This window comes from Protopterus annectens, chromosome 2.part0 (genome assembly GCF_019279795.1).
Source record: "Protopterus annectens isolate FY-2018-M chromosome 2.part0, PAN1.0, whole genome shotgun sequence".
NCBI lineage: Eukaryota > Metazoa > Chordata > Ceratodontiformes > Protopteridae > Protopterus > Protopterus annectens.
Window position 1 is genome coordinate 1,055,001,287 of NC_056728.1, and position 20,459 is coordinate 1,055,021,745.

Here is a 20,459-nt window from a genome sequence, read left to right on the forward strand (position 1 = left end):
AGCTTGAGGTTATATTTCTTTCACCAGTTATTTGTTTGGGTGAGACCCTCTTGTAGCTTATTCAGAATTGTTTTATTAAGTCAGTAATGTGAATTCTTTACGTTATTGCAAATTTGTTGGGTTATTTTTGTGGATTATAGTATTGTAGGACTGCTGATGTTGACATTTTACATAGTTGGACTGCTGGAATGGTTTTCCCAGTGAGAAATGCTAATGCTGTAGTGAATATCTGTTTATTTGTAAAAAAAAAAAAATATATATATATATATATATATATAGATATCTTAACTAAGATGTTACAGTTAATTGTTAGATTAGAGAATTACAATTAGAATGAGAATTAGAATTTTAAGGCAAATATTGGCATTTATTACATTTATTCATTGTTCAAATGCACCTACAGTACAGCCAGGAGGTCGATTGTGGTCTTCCGGAGCAATGAAAGAGTTAACTATATGATATATTATGTATGCAGCCCCAAGACCATTTCTGTTCACTCAATGCGGCCCCAGCAAGCCAAAAGGTTGGACACCCCGATAGTACTGATGAAAAAATTACATCTGCCAGGTAGCTATCTTTGTGCCACAAGATGTATGTGAATTAAGCTTAAAGAAAAAAGGACAGCAATGCAGTGTTCAAATCCAGTTGCCATAATTTTACAGAGTGGTTCAGAATGTCATTTGTCACAACATTTTGATTAGGAATGTCACAATAAATGCACACGAGTATCATATTTGCGTTTATTGCAAGAACCATATAATTACTGCTTGCTATAATAGCCCATTAAAACATGAAACTGATGTTATTTAATGCAGAATGCACATGCATAGGTATGATATGCACAATATTTTTATTATAACTGAGTTATCACATATCATAAGTATGTGTTTATGTCACTATGTCTTGTGAGGTATGCATGTAACCTAACCCACCATGTGCTGCTCATGTTATGCAACTGCATGCATTTGAAATGTATTTACAAACACAACTACTGCCTTTTTTCCATAACAATGTAGTCCTATACCTAAGTAAAGTCACAGACAGAGAGGCATCTATGAAGTACATCTCCATTAATTCTTAAATTTATATACCTCTAATTACCATGTCAAAAAGTAATTTCTCCGGTGGCAATGGAAGTTAATAAGAAAAGCTGAACACTTTTTTTCCTCATGGGTTTCATTCCCAGGTGGCACTACTCAATATTACTAGTACATAAGTCTCTACAGCCCAATATGTCATAAGCCATGCCATTTTCCCTCAAACACCATAGAGCATTTCAGTGTTTAACACTGGAACATCTGCCAATAGTTTGAGCATCACACATGCACAAATCTCACTGCTATATTTCATACCTTTTGTGCTTTTTGGCTTACTAATTGTCAATATGTCTGGCAAGCCATTGCTGTGCTTTCAGCTATGCAAATGCATCTGGAAAAAACTGTGCATCTTTGTGCACAAGCTGTTATATGACATCTGAATTCTGCACCAATTCAGACTCATATTTCTAGACTGACTGCTGCAGTAATGGCTGATGACAGTAGGGATGGTGTTCTGTTTAGGACACAAGGGTGCGATGTTGAGGAATCCAGGTTTTTTGTGGCACTCCTTGTAAAGCACAACATCTAGAAGCTGCTGCAGAGGAATTGTACCAGATCTCAGTACACAGCTGAGGCTTGGAATAACTCAGCCAAGGCTGTCTCCAGTGCAACTGGCATCCCACACACTGGGAAGCAATGCTTTACCACAACAGCCACATGAAGAGGTGACAGTGGGACCTTCTGAGTCAATGGGAGAATGACTTTAAGATTGCAAACACCCCTTAGTTGTTTAAGTATTCGGACTCATCACCTGTGTATGGTATGGCACTAATTAGTCAGAAAACACAGTTATTCTTTATGCTTTCATATCTCTATCTTTCTATTGTCTACTGTACACCTGCAGCAGAGATAGCAGAAAACCATCAGGTGCATTAGGAGAGACTAACTCACCTCAGAGAGGCATGGGGTAAGTATGCATCAGGTATGAAGGCAAAGCAGAGAAGTATTTTCAGTCCAGCACTGTATATCATCTTGAGCAGACATAACTTAACTTTGATATGCCTGCTCCAATAGCTTTTGGCGATAGCATTAGACAATGAGTACATCAGCTTAATTGTGTGTAGGTTCAGTACCCAAAAACACACATTAGATTTTTTCATGATATTATTTAGGAGATATTAAATGCAGTACTGCTTGACTTTAACAATTACATTTTGGCAAATGCAATTAATACCTCTAAAAGACTATATCTGATATTGCATAGTGAAATACATGATTCTGTTAGTCATATCATACCATTGTGATTGATTGATTTTATGTCACATCAATGCCTTCCCATCATTTCTAGATGTGGTTAAGGTATACTTATGGATTTCTTACATTGTTCTATTTATTGAAATAATTAAATAATGTGATGCACTATTGATCTAATTGTCTTTTTGGCTCCCTCCACCCTATCTCTCATATATGTTTTTTAAACATTCCTACTGAAAATAAAATGATCATCACCACAGGGAGGTAGACTGACCACTGTGGTCCAGCCTTCCACACCTCCACAGGTGGCTGTGATGGCATCACTGCAGTCAGCACAGACACCCAGCCTATTTGGATTGCAACCTGACAGTGCTGTCTCCAGAATTCCTGCCCTACCTGCTCTACCTGTGCCAGTAACTCTTCCCTGACTGGTTGTGAAGTAGTACCCTTGGAAGCAGTAGTAGTGGAGGTGGTGATTTTATCACCTAGCTGGAGTTAATAGGGCTAGTGAAGGTTATTATGGAAAAGGGGCCTCAGTGCCCTGAATTTGTAAGGTTAAAACATTCCTGATTTGTATCACCAAATCAATGCCAACTGACACAGGAGACAGTGATTGCAATTCTTTGGGTGAGGACGACATTCAAACTGTTCTCAAGTTGTGTGTACAATACTGCATTTATGTTCTGAAGAAATAGATAGCTATGAGGCTCTCCCACCATCCTCCTGCAAATTCCTGTATTTTTCCTTTGTGTTCTACCTTCTGCTTACCACTGCTATTTTCACCATTGTACTATTAACCCATTTTTCACATGTTTAATCTGGTCAAAAATAGAATCTCACACACAACACACACATAGCCAGAAATAGCCCATCAAAAAGCCTTCCCTTTTTGTCCTCACCATGTGCTTGGAAGTTGATATCATGTACTAATGCCAAGTGACAGTGAATGGCATTTAACTTCCTATGGAAAAACCTGAAGATTTTAATTTCGGCCACAGTAGTCAGGTTATTTTCCTGCAAATGTGCTTAAATCTGCTGTGCTATAGGAATGCAGACTAAAGGCAATATTTTGACACAGTTGCCCTAACAGTTGTTAGGCTGCTGGATGAAGTGAATTTTAAGTTATGTACTTACCATAACTTGGCATCTGTGTTGTCCAGTCTCATTCTGATTCACGTATGGGTTATGGATACAATCTTTGGATCTGACTCGGCCACCTTCCACAGACTTCAGCTTCCATGCTAAAGCTCCTTCCTTTACCCACAATCCCCTGCACTAAGCACAGCTTCCTCAGATTGAGTTTACTGCCCATTAGAAAAAGAAAAGGAAGAAAGAGGAGAAACCCCAGAGGTTCAACCAGGAACAAGGTTCTATAAAAGCTTCATAGATCCTCCAGAAAAAAAATTTCCCAGGTTGGGGGATGGATGGGAGGGAAGGTGAATCAAAACGAGAATGAATAACACTGATGTCAAGTTATGATAAGTACATAACTTAAAAATTGGATGTTATTCTTCTAGTTCTGATTCATGTAGAGGTCAGTCTCCTCAGCTACATTCTCTCTTGGGTGGCTTCAAAGGATATGCCAAAGCACTGTCAAGCCAAAAGAAGCCCTGCTTCGGGAGACAATGAGCAATTTGTAATGAGTCACAAAAGTATGGGATTTAGACCAAGTGGCTGCTGCACAGATGTCATCAATGGAAACTCTAGATGAAAAGGCAGAAGATATGGCTACAGATCTAGTTGAATGAGCTTTAGTTGGAGTAACTAACTTCAAATTATTGTTATCATATATTAAAGAAATGCAATTAGTAATCCACTTTGTAAGAGTTACTTTACTGCATGCCCCAGGTGATTAGGTGAAAAGAACACAAATAGTTGATCTGATTTCCTGATCTGTTTAGTTCTAGAAATGCAGCTGCCTATGGATGTCTAGTAAATGCAATATGCGCTTGCCTTTGTTGGAGTAGTTTGTTGGGGAAGAAAACTGGTAACTGCGTGATCTGATTAATGTTTGACTCAATAGCCTCTTTAGACATAAAAGACAGGTTAGTACAGAAGGAAACTCTATTTTTGAGAAAGATAATGTCAGGTGGTTTAGAAGAAAGGGTCTGTAATTCAAAAATTCTTCTAACTGAGGTGATGGCATGGCAAAATAGTTTTCCAAAACAAGACTTTTATGTCACAATTACTGGCTAGTTCAAAAGGTTTCAGATTCAGACCTTTGAGAATCAGGGTGAGATCCCAACAGTGAGTGGGATCTTTGATATGAGTTCTGAGAAGAAAATCTCTTTTCATAAATTCCCTACATAACCTCGAACAGGCTACAGATCATGAAGATAGATCATAGTGGAAATTGCCAGTTGAAGCTTGTGGCAAAGCTAGATCCCTCTTTGAACAAGGAAGCAAGAAAAGTGAGTATGGTAGGAATAGAAGTTGAATAACGATCACTTTTCTCTTTAGCGGCCCAAATATAAAATCTATTCCACTTGCTGTTATATACTTTCTTGGTGGAAGCCTTTTGAGAAGCTAAAACAATGCTCTTGACAGGAGAAGAAAGCCTGGACCATTTCACAATTATTGGAATTGGAGAAACCATGTGGTTAGCTTAACAGTGAGAAGATGTTGAAGGAGTCCCAGGGAGGGATGGGTCAGGAGATTCTGGCTGGGCTCCAGTATCCAAGGAGGGCACTTCAGATGGGACCAAAGGAAGGGGAACCAAATCTGATGAGGTCAATAAGGGGTAATGAAGATTACAGTGCTATTCAATTGTTGGGCTTTCTGAAAGAATTTTGGGATCAATGGCAGGGGAGGGTAAGCATAAAGGACATCGGAGGACCAATCGTGGACTAGATCATCCATTGGGGGCTCCCAGGGTGGGAAGATCAGTGATAAGTACTTGCAGCACTTGTAGTTGTGAGGGAAAGCAAAAAGATTACAGCAAGGATGACCCCATCAGTCAAAAATCTGAACCACTACTGTTTGGTTGAGGGATCAATCATGGGACATCAGGATGGATCTGTTGAATTTGTCCTGCAACACATTGAATTTCCATGGTACGTGAGTTGCAATGAGAAAGCAGTGGGAAGAGATTGCCCATTCACAAACTCTCATGACCTCTTTGCAAAGGGGTAAGATTGGGTTTCTCCTTGTTTGTTGATATACCAGACTACTAATATGTTGTCTGTGTGAATTGGAATAGTCCTCAGAGGAAGTACATCCTGAAAGGTTTGTAATGAGAAAAGAACTGCTCTCATCTCTACAACATTGATATGCAGTCTGGTCTCTATGAGAGTCCGTGTGTTTTGGACCATCTTCCCCTTGAAATGCCCACCTCACCCTAGCTGGGAAGTGTCCGTGGTCACTGTGGCTGTGGGTGAGGGAAGAATGAATGGTTTGCCAACTGACAGGTCAGAATGAATCCACCATTCAAGGTGGGTTTTGCAAACTTTTGTCAACTTGATTGGAACTGATAGAGAGTTGTGAAGTGTAGACCATTGCATAGCCAATGTTCACTAGAGAATATGCATATAGGACCTTGACAGAGGAATTAATGTTATGGAAGCTGCCATAGATCCAAGAACTCAAAGAATTAGGCTGTCAGGAGGAGAAGGAAAAGATAGTAAGGTCTAGACTTGGTTCCTCAAGATGACTATCCAATGTAGGGCCAACAATGCTATTTGAATAACTGTGTTTAGCTGAGCCCCGATAAACTCCAAGGATTGAACTGATATTGGTTATGACTTGTCCTGATTTATTGTGATGCCTAGGAGATTCAAGATCTGGAACAAGTAATCTCTGGCATGAGCTAGTTGATGCCTGGTTGGGGCAATTAGGAGCCAGTTGTCTAGATACAGGAACACTCATAACACAGCAGTCTGAGATGAGCTGCAACAACTGCCATGCATTTGGTAAACACCCTGGGGGCTGTGGTGAGTCCAAAGGGCATGGCTCTGAACTGGAAGTGACTGGCTCCTAGCCTGAAGGGCACATGACTTCTGGAGTGCCTGTCTATTTTTATGTGATAGTATATGCCCTTTAAGTCCACAGAGCACGTCCAATCATCCTTCCTTAAAAACAGAAGGATGGAGTGAACTATAACCGTCAGAACCTCACTTTCTTTGCATAGAGGTTTAGTTTGCTAAGGTCCAAGATTGGCCTTAGGTCCCAGGTTTCCTTTGGCACTAAAAAGAAGTAGGAGTAAGTTCCAAATCCTCTCTGTTTGGTTGGGACCTCTTGGATGACTATTTTTAAAATAACTTTTGAATTTCTAAGACTGCCAACTCCCTCTGACTGGGTAGAATGTTGGGGAGTCTCTTTTGTGTTCTTGGGGATGTAAGGGAAAAGGGAATGAAATAGCCTCTGGATATTATGCTTTACACCCAAACATTTTTTTGTTAATTGGGCCCAGGCATTTGGGTGCAGAGAAAAATGACCCCCTATTGCCTCGAGGGCAGAGCAGTCAGGCAACTCTTCAGGAGTGCTGGTAGGGCTTGTCAGAAAAAGGTTTCCTGAAGCCCTGATTTTGCGGGGACTCTCTGCCTCTTGGGTGGCATCTCCCATTAAAGCCCCATCCTCTGCCTCTGGAGGGGAACTCCCTGAGTTGATGGAAAAAACCCTTGAGACTTAAGGAAGCAAATTTTATTGGCCCCTCTCTGATTCCTGGAGTAGGTCAGTTGAGGGGTGGAAAACTTGATCCCTATAGCAGACAAGCTCTTGCCCTCTTTATCTCTGTGGGTTATGGGGTCTTTAACTGATGGTCCAAATATGGAGGAACCATCAAAAGGAGCATTGACAAAAGATGCCTTAAAGGGCACCGCAAAGTCACAAAGCCTCATCCAGGCATGTCTGCACACAGCAAATCTGGTGCCAGCTGCCTGTGAGTTACCCTCTGCTGTGTGAGAGATGAACCTCATGGATGAATTGGCAAGGAAAGAAAGAGTGGCCAGCTTTGGAGAAACTTTCCTTTACCAAGTCTCTTGGCAGATGAGTAAAATGTGCCAGGTTGTTGAGTGCTCTCAGAGTGAAAGTAGCCGAAGAGTAAATGCACTTGCCGAATCTGGCTATCACTCTAGACTCTCTGTTATGTGGGTAGACAGTAGAGCCTTTTTCAGCTAGCTCTTTCTTAGGGGCTCTTCGAGATGCGATGACCTGGACATGTATGGTATGCCCAGTTCCCAGATCCAATGAGGAGCGATGGGGGGGGAGATTAGCCATAGAGATTGGGTCTTTGTCTGCAGAGAAAGCCTTTTCTATGACCTGGAAAGCTGAGTGACCTGGTGAACCTCTGCCTAACTCCATTGGGGAAGAAGCCCTCGATGAAGAAATAACAAAGACCTCGGATCCATGCATCTCATATAGCTCTGGACCTGTGTTGTTGAGAGCCAAAGCAACAAGCGGAAGAGACAGCTCTGAGAAAATCATAGCTGAACCCCCACCCCCAGACCCGATGTCAGTGTCACAGATCTGAGACCTGCTCTGATCCAAAGATTTCAGAGCAGAGGTGGTCAAGGCAACTGTCAGAGTGGAGAAGGCAAAGGTCCTCGAATCTGATACCAAGGGTTCTGGCTGGCTAAGTTCCTAGGGCTCCAAAACAAAGGGGTGAATTGGAGAAGTCAAGAGTGCCTACATTGGCAGGAATGCTCATGGATCCTAGAGGGGACAGAGCCAACAAGACCCCCATCTGGATCTGATCCCTGATAATCTTCCTTACCATTCTATTCACATCATATTCTGAAAGGTTTCTGAAGGATCTGGATGAAGCTAAAGACGAGGGATGGAAGTGGTTTGGGGTTTGCAACATTTTTGTCGGCACTGTGGGTGAGACTAACCAGATAGATGATGCCTGTGACCAGTTCCCAGTTCTCAGAAATGAAGTCCTGGGCTCCAAACATAAAGTAGAGGGTAGTGGAGAGTGTGTCTTCTGATCTGACCTCCTCTGATCTGAGGGACGAGTAGGATCTGAAGGGGTCGAGGTTGTCATCCTTCTGGATGAAGCCAGATCTGAAACAGTTAACATCTTTGGCATAAGCACAGATGGATCAGGGAGGACTTTTGGATCTACTGGAGCTGAGCCAGGCCTTGGAGAAGAAGAATCCAAAGATTTTAACTCTTTAGTTGGAGGTTCTGATGAAGCCCTGTGGTGCTTATGAGGGCACTTCTTAGGGTCTGGAACAGAACCTGAAATAGAACAGAAAGAGTGGAAGGGGGCAGAATACCTTTTAGTATTAATTTATTACGCCTATTAGCGATCACTCTGGGGTTGAACCTCTCACAAATGGCACATTGAGACTGTAAGTGTGCTACACCAAGGCAATAAACACATTTCTCATGTGAATCGGAGTACAGAATTTTATGACCACACTCTGAACATCTCTTAGACCCTGTTGGCTTATCCATAACTACAAAGAAAAACTATATATTTTGTTTAATTTGCTAACAAACAACAATTATACTAACTATAATACCTACAGTAACTGTAAGAACTACAATAACTACAATTACTATAAGAACAGTTCAAACTCTTAAAACACTAATAACTACAATTATTATAAGAACAGTTCAAATTCTTAAAACACTAACTATAAACTATACTATATAGGATTGCCCTAATGCTAGCAAAAATGTTGTGGATGGGAGGAAAGAAAGAAAGAAAAAGCAGTAGTTATGCAAGAAAGTCACACTTATCTATAAAAAGAAATAGTTAACTCTAACTAGCTGCTTGAGCACTGGAGAGCAAGTCTGATGCAAATGGTGGCAAGAGAGATCTGAGAAAGCTGTGCTTAGTGCAGGGGATTGTGGGTAAAGAGAGGAGCTTGAGCCTGGAAGCTGAAGTTTGTAGAAGCTGTCTGAGTCAGATCCAAGGATCGGATCCATAACTGATAAGTGAATCAAAATGAGAAGGACAACATCAGATCTACAAGTTCCTTTGCGGTGTGTTGAGATAATTTTACTGTCTGAATACTGATGTTTTTGTATAGTGTTATGGGTTTGATTACAGCTATATGTCAAATTATTATTTCATGACATTTTAGATTACTATCATATGTTTAACTGCAAACATCTAAATTTATTGCCAGCTACACAATTTCATTAATATACTATTTGAATAGTGCAGCAAGAAAGCATTTGCAAAAACATTCCATCCCCAACATGGACACTTAGAAAACCATCCTTATCCTGCTTGTGTCTTAGTCTTGTTCCTACTCCCCTACCCATTTGTCCCCTACTGCAAACAGTTTATTGTACAGAACATGACAGATTAATTATAAGAAAAAAAACTTAGAGTAACACACCAAAAAAGATGTCCTAAATGTACCATAAACAATACTACTGATATTTCTCTACATCTCTCTCTCTTCATCCCATCTGCTTCAGTACGTTTTCACTGTCCCTTCAGTTATGTGACTTAAACAGTATGAAGTAGGACTTCCTTTGTGGTGCAGTGCGATAATGCATAGATCTACAGACGGCTATGGTTAGTGCACTATTTATGGGTGGCTGTCGCCTACATATTGTTTTGAGCCACCATTATCCACTTCATCTGAATCTACTCTGTCCCCGCCTCCCTCTCCCCCTGTCTGTGTATCTTTCCCTTCTGCGTCATCACTCATTCTCCTCTGAATTTGCACAATGTCTAGTGCTCAGCAGCACCTGTAACTTAGGGGAAATGGAAGTACACAGCTTATGGCAAAATCTTGTGAGTTTTTGCCTTCAACTTCATTACTTTGTTGTCCTTCGTGCTATTGTGCTTACCCTCACTGCATTATGTTCACTCTGTCTAATCTTCTCTTGGACAGGCTGTAGAGTTGAACGCACACCACATATGATGTTCCAGTTGCAAAGATTGATAGGAAGCATACTGCCCAAAAATTCCTGACCATGACAAATGTGTAAATTATGACACATAACACCTTAACATGCCACATGTCTGTTCTGCATTGGACCATTTGTTATACTTCTGGCTGTAATGTACACCTTATGTAATGTTAAAATTGCCATCACTGTGATGAAGCCTGATGGCTACATCCTCCCTTGTCTCATTGTTTTATGACTGCCCTATCAAATCAGCAAAATTAAGGTTGTAAAGTAACATTCCCTGTGTGGTCTGCTGACATCATTGGTTTTGCCATAGTGTCAGGGGTTTGAATCCAGAAATATGCAAAAGTCATATTTAATGTTTTAATTACATTACTGTGCTGTGTGCAAGTTGTGTGCATGTCTTACTCATCCAGTTTTATCCAGCTTATGTCTCATTCTTGGTTACACTTTCTGACCCTGCTTTTTTCCTGTTGGAAGCACTTGTTTGTACATAGCATGACAGATTACTTATTGGGAAAAAAACTTAACATTAACACAAAGCAAGGATTTTAAAAACGACCCAGAAATTTATAACATTATTTGTGTCTCTATAACTGTCTCCATGTTTCCATGTGCTCTTGCCTCTGTATCATCATTTTTTGCTGTTAATGTTTATTAGCATAGTAGATGTAATGTACATGTTAACCCAGCCACTGGGGCTGCACAACCCAGTGCATTTCTTCGTGCCGGTCCCACGCCCGGATAAATGGGGAGGGTTGCGTCAGGAAGGGCATCCGGTGTAAAACATTTGCCAAATGAGATATGCAGAAAAAAATACAGATTTGCATACTGAATCGATTGAGGCCCAGGTTAACAATGACTGCAACAGTACTGTTAGCCAACAGGGTGCTGGCAGAAATTGGGCTACTGTTGGCTGAAGGAGGAGAAGGAGAAGAAGGGGGGAAGGCATGCCTGAATGCAGAAAGAGAGGAGAAAGGTTAGGAGTGTGGTAGTGAAGGTAGGAACGTTGAATGTTGGCAGCATGACTGGTATAGGGAGAGAGCTAGCTGATATGATGGACAGAAGGAAGGTTGATATATTGTGTGTACAAGAGACCAGGTGGAAGGGAAGTAAGGCCAGGTGTATTGGAGGTGGGTTCAAATTGTTCTATCATGGTGTGGATGGGAGGAGAAATGGGGTAGGGGTTATTCTGAAGGAACAGTATGCCAAGACTGTTTTGGAGGTGAAAAGAGTGTCAGATAGAGTGATGTTTATGAAGCTGGAAATTGATGGTGTAATGATGAATGTTGTTAGTGCATATGCTCCACAAGTTGCATGTGCAATGGATGAGAAAGAAAAATTTTGGAGTGAGTTGGATGAAGTGGTGATGACTGCACCCAAGGGTGAGAGAGTGGTGATTGGAGCAGATTTTATTGGGCATGTTGGTGAAGGGAACAGAGGGATGAGGAAGTGATGGGCAGGTATGGTATTAAGGAAAGGAATGCAAAAGGTCAAATGTTAGTGGATTTTGCAAAAAGGATGGACATGGCTTTGGTGATTACTTATTTTAACAAGAGGGAGGAGCATAGGGTGACATACAAGAGTGGAGGGAGATGCACACAGGTGGATTATATCCTATGTAGGAGGGCCAGTCTGAAGGAGATTGGAGACTGTAAAGTGGTGATGGGGGAAAGTATAGTTAGGCAGCATAGAATGATGGTCTGTAGAATGAGGTTGGTGATCAAGAAGAGGAGGAGGAGTGTGAGGGCAGCACAAAGGATCAAATGGTGGAAACTGAAAAAGGGTGATTGTGAGGTGGAGTTCAGAGAAGAGTTAAGACAGGCACTGGGTGGCAGTGAAGAGTTGCCGAACAACTGGGTAATTACAGCAGAGCTGATAAGGGAGACTGCTAGAAAGGTGCTTGGTGTGACATCTGGACAGAGGAAGGAGGACAAGGAGACCTGGTGGTGCAATGCAGAAGTACAGGACAGTATACAGAGAAAGAGGTTGGCAAAGAAGAAGTGGGATTGTCAGAGAGATGAAGAAAGTAGACAGGAGTATAAGGAGATGAGGTGCATGGCAAAGAGAGAGGTAGCAAAGGCTAAGGATAAGACATATGGAGAGTTGCATGAAAGGATGGACACTAAGGAGGGAGAAAAGGACCTGTACCGATTGGCTAGACAGAGGGACTGAGCTAGTAAAGATGTGCAGCAGGTAAGGGTGATAAAGGATAATGAGGGAAACGTACTCACAAGCGAGGAGAGTGTGTTGAACAGATGGAAAGAGTACTTTGAGGGGCTGATGAATGAAGATAATGAGAGAGCGAGAAGGTTGGATGATATGGGGATAGTGAATCAGGAAGTGCAATGGATTAGCAAGGAGGAAGTAAGGATAGCTATGAAGAGAATGAAGAATGGAAAGGCTGTTGTTCCAGATGACATACATGTGGAAGCCTGGAGGTGTTTAGGAGAAATGGCAGTGGAATTTTTAACCAGTTTGTTTAATGAAACCTTGGAAAGTGAGAGGATGCCTGAGGAGTAGAGAAAAAGTGTTTTGGTACTGATTTTTTATAACAATAAGGGTGATGTGCAGAGCTGTAGTAACTACAGAGGGATAAAATTGATCAGTTACAGCATGAAATTATGGGAAAGAGTAGAAGAAGCTATATTAAGAAGGGAGGTGATGATTAGTGATCAGCAGTATGGTTTCATGGCAGGAAAGAGCACTACAGATGTGATGTTTGCTCTGAGAGTGTTGATGGAGAAGTACAGAGAAGGTCAGAAGGAGTTGTATTGTGTCTTTGTGGACTTAGAGAAAGCATATGACAGGGTGCCTAGAGAGGAGCTATGGTATTATATGAGGCTGTTGGGAGTGGTAGAGAAGTATGTAAGAGTCGTACAGGATATGTACAAGGGTAGTGTGACAGAGGTGAGATCTGCAGTGGGAGTGACAGATGTGTTTAAGGTGGAGGTGGGATTACATCAAAGATCAACTCTGAGCCCTTTCTTATTTGCAATGGTGATGGACAGGTTGACAGACAAGATCAGACAGGAGTCCCCATGGATTATGATGTTTGCAGATGACATTGTGATCTGTAGTGAGAGTAGGGAACAGGTGTAGGAGACCCTGGAGAGATGGAGATATGCTCTAGAGAGAAGAGGAATGAAGGTCAGCAGGACTAAGACAGAATATATGTGTCTGAATGAGAGGGAGGATAGAGGAATGGTGGGGATGCAGGGAGTAGAGTTGGCGAAGGTGGATGAGTTTAAATACTTGAGATCAACAGTTCAGAGTAATGGTGAGTGTGGAAGAGGTGAAGAAGAGAGTACAGGCAGGATGGAGTGGGTGGAGAAGAGTGTCAGGAGTGATTTGTGACAGATGAGTACCAGAAAGAGTGAAAAGAAAGGTCTACAAGAAGGTAGTGAGACCAGCTATGTTATATGGGTTGGAGACAGTGGCATTGACAAAAAGGCAGGAGTCAGAGCTTGACATGGCAGAGTTGAAGATGTTAAGATTTGCACTGGATGTGACAAGGATGGACAGGATTAGGAATAAGTATATTAGAGGGTCAGCCCAGGTTGGAAGGTTTCGAGACAAAGCCAGAGAGGCAAGATTACGTTGGTTTGGACATGTGCTGAGGAGGGATGCAGAGTATATTGGGAAAAGAATGCTAAGGATGAAGCTGCCAGGTAACAGGAAAAGAGGAAGGCCTAAGATAAGGTTTATGGATGTGGTGCGAAAGGGCATGCAGGTGGTTGGTGTGACAGAGAAAGATGCAGACGACAGGAAGAAATGGAAACAGATGATCCGTTGTGTTGGCCCCTAATGGGAACAGCCGAAAGAAAAAGAAGAAGATGTAATGTACATGTTATGGCATTTTATAATTGTCATGAGTACAGTGAAGAGTAATACATACAATCTACTTTGATTCAATCTGTTTTCATATTTGAATATTGTGGAGTAAGTGTTCCTATGTGGTGTTGTTAGATAACACTCAGGTCTGTATATTTTTCTTGGAATACCGTCAAGGTTTGAAACCAAGTATATGTCATAGTGTTTCTGAATGTTTTGTATGACTGCTGTGGGTATAACTGTTGGCTGCATATTTCTTAATGCACCATTATCCTGCTGCTATATTAATCTGCATGGCCCTTTTTGTGAACACTGTCTTGTACAGATTTTGCCTGAATATTTATGATAATAAACTGAAGAGTAACACAACACACGTATGTACAGAAATTAACCATAAACTAATGTTGTAGTATGTCTGTATGTGATTTCTTTCACCAACTGTGCACCTTTTCCCAGCCCTTCAGCGTCATCAAATAAACTTCACTGATTCAAAATGGTTTCCATAAACCATGTTTCTATCTGCAATAACATGCTTGGTCCTGCATGTATTTCATAATACTCCTGTCTGACACATATAAGGATTGAATAACTGCAACTATCATGACAAATATGTAAATCATGGCACCTGAAACATGACCATCACACGTATCTGTTCTGTATTCCATCAGATTCAGGCATGGTTGTATGTGTATAAGTCTTATATGTATGAAGGTCATCACAGAACAGCATACACTATTGCTAATTCTCATTCTAAGTTCAATGCCTCAAGATGTGATTATGCATGTACTAATACTTTGTCATCAGCTGCACAGATTAGCTTGTCAATGGTATACTTCAGGGAAACAGTTAAAAATATTTATAACAAAAAATTATTTGAGTAGGTTGTACAACTTCTGTATGTCTTTATTTTATTTTGAAACCAACATATTTGAATTTCAGAGTGATGTTGATTGAATTAAATCAGTCTATTCATGTATGTCTGCACTCCAACAGTTACTCTTGCAACTGTGTTGCAGTGGTGCATAACCTTTTCACACATAATCCATCACTGCTACTCAGACGTGCACTGTCATATGTACAACGTGTCAGTTTGTATTGTCAATGACAATTGTGCAACCATGAGACAAAAAAAAAACTGACAGTAACATTAAATGATTACTATTTGCATGCAATCATTCCAGGATGAACTGTCATAAATGTTTGCTTAACAATCTACTGTTTTACAATTGTGACTGTTTTTGACACCTTATACTTTGAAACAGGTACATGTCCCTCACAGGAACATAATGTACATGAATGACAGTATATAAATCTTACCAGATAATGCTGTCATTACATGGGACAAACACAATGCTGTTATGCTGGGCTGCCCAGACACATACATTTACCACAAAACCTATGATGCACAGTAGCTCATGTTCCAAACAGTGAAGTTTTACTTTCTAATGTGCATTTTTCACATCATTAAAGTCAGGCTTCTCCTGTTGTGCTTCGGATTGATACTGTGTTCTCTAGATTGAGAACCTAGACAGGTAACAGGTTAAATTCTCACTGTAGGGAACGTGTGCGCGTGTATGCATGTGTGCGTGTGTGCGCGCGTGTGTGTGTGCGCACGTGTGTGTGTTTGTGTGTGTGTGTGTGTGTGTGTGTGTGTGTGTGTGTGTGTGTGTGTGTGTGTGTTTGGTTCTAGTGACAGGCAAGTAACACCTCAACAACAGATGGATGGTGTCCACTTCCACTCAAGAAAATAATTTATCTTTGGACACAGCAGCTCCCTCTACATTTTATCCTACTTTTAGTACAGACATCTTTTCTGCAACACAATGATGAGATCATCCTGTTAAAAGTCATTCTCTCCCTTTAAAAGTCTGATGTCTATGAAAAATGTAGCTAATATTCTGTTCTGTAGATTGTATAACTATACAGGTAGGAGGCTCAAGTCTTACAGTAGTGAACTTATGTGTGGCTTTATTGTCATGTACATATAGCTTCATGTACAGCGGTAGCATTGTTACCTCACAGCAAGAGGTTCTCCTGTTCGATTCTGGGCTTGGCTTGGGAGTGCCTTCTGTGCGGAGTCTGCATGTCCTCCCCGCGGTTGGGTAGAGTTCGAAAGACATGCGTGCATAAATGGGTGTGCCTTCGTTGAAGGTTGGGCGTCGAGCTGGCACCTCAGCGTTCAGTAAAAATCTACTGCCAATCATTAGCGGACCGGAGTTCCGCTGTGGTGACCCCTTACCAGGAAAAAGCCGATAGACAAACAACAACAACAGCAACATATAGCTTCCTGAACAGACATGCTGTATTAACCTCCAGTCAGGGGAAGATATTAACATGGGAGAGGATGCCCCCAACTCCCTTAACCTAGTTTTACCACAAACATCAACAACTTTTTTTGCATCACACTGATGAGGATAACATATCAAAAGTGCACTCTCAACTCTTCTAAGTCAGACTTTTCCTGTGTTGCTTGCAACTACTTATTTGTTCTATAGGTTGCATAACTAGGTCAGTAGAGGGTTCAAATCCAACACTGGTTGACTAATGTGACTATGTTACCTTCATATACAACTGAGTCTGTGACAACACCCCTTATGTAAGCTTCCACTATTGAGCTGTATTTTCATTGACAGAGGGCTACCTTATAAATTTTTATTACTCTCAGGCAATATAAACAATGGTTACATCATGCTAGCAGAAATGAGCTACATCACAGCTGTAGTATGAATTAGCCTGTGGTGCTGACTGTTAACACTGTGCTCTCGAGACTGCATAAGTAAAGAGGGAGGAAGCTTAAATCTAACAATAACTGAGTGTGTGTTTGTCTGTTGTGGAGTATAGCAAAGGCATCTAATGAATGTAGTGTCTCCCCACATTAATAAGTAATAGAGTGTGTCTCCCCACATTAATTTTTGCTACCCTTCCCCCTCACTGAGCTCAAAACTTACACTTCTATTGTTGAGAGTTACTTCTTAAAAGCTAGCCTATTTTTCAAATTGTTGTACTTATCCTATATGTTCTTAGATTTGACTTTGTAATCTCTCTTTTTAAACTTTTAAACTTTTATATTGTTTTTTAATAACTTTTTGTGATATACCAGTGATATTTTTTCACATGTACTGGAGCTTTTCTCCCCGGGCCTCTACTGTAAACGGATATATATCCAGTTGGACTAGCCCGGTCAACAAATGTAAAATAAAATAAAATAAAATAAAATGTAGTATGTGTAGCTGTGTATTGTTACTGTGCACTTCAATCACCTTCATAACTTTTTAGAAGAACATCAACATATTCAAGAGTGGTGATGCCATCCATTCAAATGTGCACTGTCGAATGTGTAAAATAATCTCATTTGTATGTGCAATTCAGGCAGTGTTTTATATCTTGTGATAATAGGCAGTCTGTTCAAGTCCAGCCATTAATCCTTAGACTCAGTTGTGTCAGTATAGGTTCATAGGTAGGTACTAAGCTATTGGCCCAAAGGCCAAAGTAAGTCTAGCCAACAAGATTTCCTGGCTTACGCCACCCAAGAAAATTATTTTCCTGTGCCCCTGTCGAGCAGAGCCACAGAAGTGTTCCCCGGGGTGTATTTCCTATTTCCCATCCACTCATCAAGTTTTTTCTTCAAGAGTGCTAATGAGGAGCTTTGTTTGATATAGATGGATAGCTTGTTCCAGAGTATGGGAAGTCTCTGGGACAGGAATCTATCCCTCCAGCATATCCTGCTTATTGTGGTGATAAGGTTTATGACTGTGAATGTACATTTAAGTAACAGTGCTGTCATTCAGCAATCTGCTGGGGGCATGTATGACTGGGGACTCCTATTACAAGAACTTATGCTCATTTTTCACATAGAAATGCTGTACTGGATAATGATGATGCCATGGGATGACATTTGGCTTTACAATTAGAGCTAATAATGCTTTTCCTGTTGCATGAGGACATAAGAAAATGTTACCTTATTAAAGTACGTGTTTCAATCTGTGGTTATCCTCACATCGTGCATGATTGCTATTCTCCCATCACAGTGATGACTGCATTATGCATCATGTATGTCTGGGTATACCTAGCAGCAGGGAATGTTGTATGAGAAATAAACATATAGCAACAGTCTTTTAAAGAAATTACAGGCACACATATCTCTTACAGCAATAACATTATGTCACGGCTTCAAAGACCCAAATGTCTCACAATTTTAGCAACACTTGCACTGCAGCATATTCATTGTTTACTATATCATGTAGCTTTTTGTTGTCACATAGTCAGATGTTCAAAAGCCTATATGACTGACTGTAAGCATTGTGCTTCCTAATGCTGTTATGCATGGACAACATCCACAACTGTTATAATGTGTACAATTACAGTGAAAAAAGCCTCCCCCAGCCTTTTTATCTCATACAACTTGTTTGCAATGCAATCATGTGATGTAATGACATCATATAGGTGGAGTCTTATAGCTTTGTCAAGAATTCCATTATGGTGTACGTGTTTCATACATGTCATTAGTTGGTGGACTTGTATAGCCTGCTGTTCAATTCCAGCAATAGTCAACATTCTGTGAATGTACTGTCATTACACAAACAACACCGCATTAATTTATTAGTCTTAGTTTTTACTTTGGAGAAAGAAATATAAAGTCATTTTATAACATCCTGCCAGTGAAAGAGTTGTTCTGCGAATGTCATAGTGTGAGTGTCCCTGTGGCACATGCATTTAGTAATGATGCGTGTAGCTTATCTGCACAGATAGAGGGTGGTTCAGTTCTGGGACACTGTTGTTATACAAAACAACAGGAATAGCTTTCTTGGCTGAGAAATATTGATGCTGCACTGCTCACAGCTGTGTGAGCATTAACATAGTTTCCTCCTCATCAACATCCTGACAAAATCACACTGTACACATTATCCTCAAATGCCCTTTATTACTTCACACATTAGTTTAATTTATTTTTGACATGATCCATTGCCATGTCATGTGGCAGGTGCAGTCAATACACGGCTCTGTAGCGTGTGCAATATGATAGGCTTGGGTTTGAATCTGGTAACATCTGTCTGTCACTTAACTGTGTCAGACAGGAATGGCTCAAGCAAAGGAAAGGAAGCATTTATGGTACAGTCAGAGGGCAACATTTTAAGGCATCACCCTCCAAGGCACAGGATCCATACCAAATAAAATATGGAAGTGCTATAAGCCCATCAGGTGTGTACATCATGACACGCACACTATGCCTATTTCTGTAGTGTAAGAAAAGTCTTCAGAATGATGAGTAGCAAACACTCTTTATTTTGCAGGTAAAACTTTTGAAGTAGAAACTGCTTCCTTAGGGATGAAAATACAGCAATAAGAGTAAAACCCCCTTTATATAAGTCAAAAAGTAAAATGCTTAAGCAATCATTCAATTCAATTCTATTAAATTCTATTAAATTATATTAACACTTAATTTAACAAACACACAAAATTATTATTAGTAAAAATGTATATACAACAATTAATATCAAATTGTATAAAATTACACCTGTATTATTATTTTACTTTGATTTGTTAACTTTTAAGCTCAGGTTTGAGTGTATAAGCATTATTAAGCCCTGATAGATACCGGGCTTTAAAACATAAAACTAATTTATTTTCTTGCATTTCTGTGATATTCTTTGTATCCCCTCCACTGAGATATGTTGGTACTATAGAAGGAAATAAAAACTTGAAGGTGTGTTTATCGGTGTTAGATATGTGTTTATACAAAGAATTACTATCGATTTTCCTTCTTATGTCTGACAAATGGCTACAGATCCTGTCTTTAAATCTTTGAGTGTTTTTTTCCTATATAAGAAGGAAAATCTTTGGAACATATGGCCCTATATATTAAGGCCCTAATGTTACAATTTCCATCAGCTTGTAAATTAAAAATTGTACTCTTAACTGGATGTACAAATGTTTTCTCTGTGTATATGTGTTTACAGAAAATGCATGTGTTACACTTATATGCACATCACTTAGTTGTTATTTGTTCATTACTTTTCACTTGGTCTTTATAGCAACATTTATTTTTAATGTAGTATGCATCCTATAACCAAATGCTGCATCTCTGACTTATGTCCTTTAATTCTGGAACCTGTGATAGTATTGGCCAGTATTTTTTAACAATGCGTTTCTTAGTCATCCTTATCTCTTTCGTCTCTTTCTGGCCAGTGTCAGAAAAAATAGGTTGAAAGTATGTCTATTTTCTAGTATGTTGTTTTTAGTATGTTGTATGGCTTGCTTGTGGTATTCCCTATTTCTAAAATCTATTGCTATTTGTTATAATTGTTTCTCCATAGTGCCTTTTTGGGTGCTCAGTCTACAGACTGTTGCCATCTGAGTTTTAACTATATTCTCAAACATAAATCCAGGATACATGCCATCTCTAGACAGACATGCACATTTTTTACCTCTTTCCTAAATAATGATGTATGTATATTACCCTTAGTGTCCTTTCTTGGTGTGACATCCAGAAAATCTATTTGTCTATATTGTATATTTGTC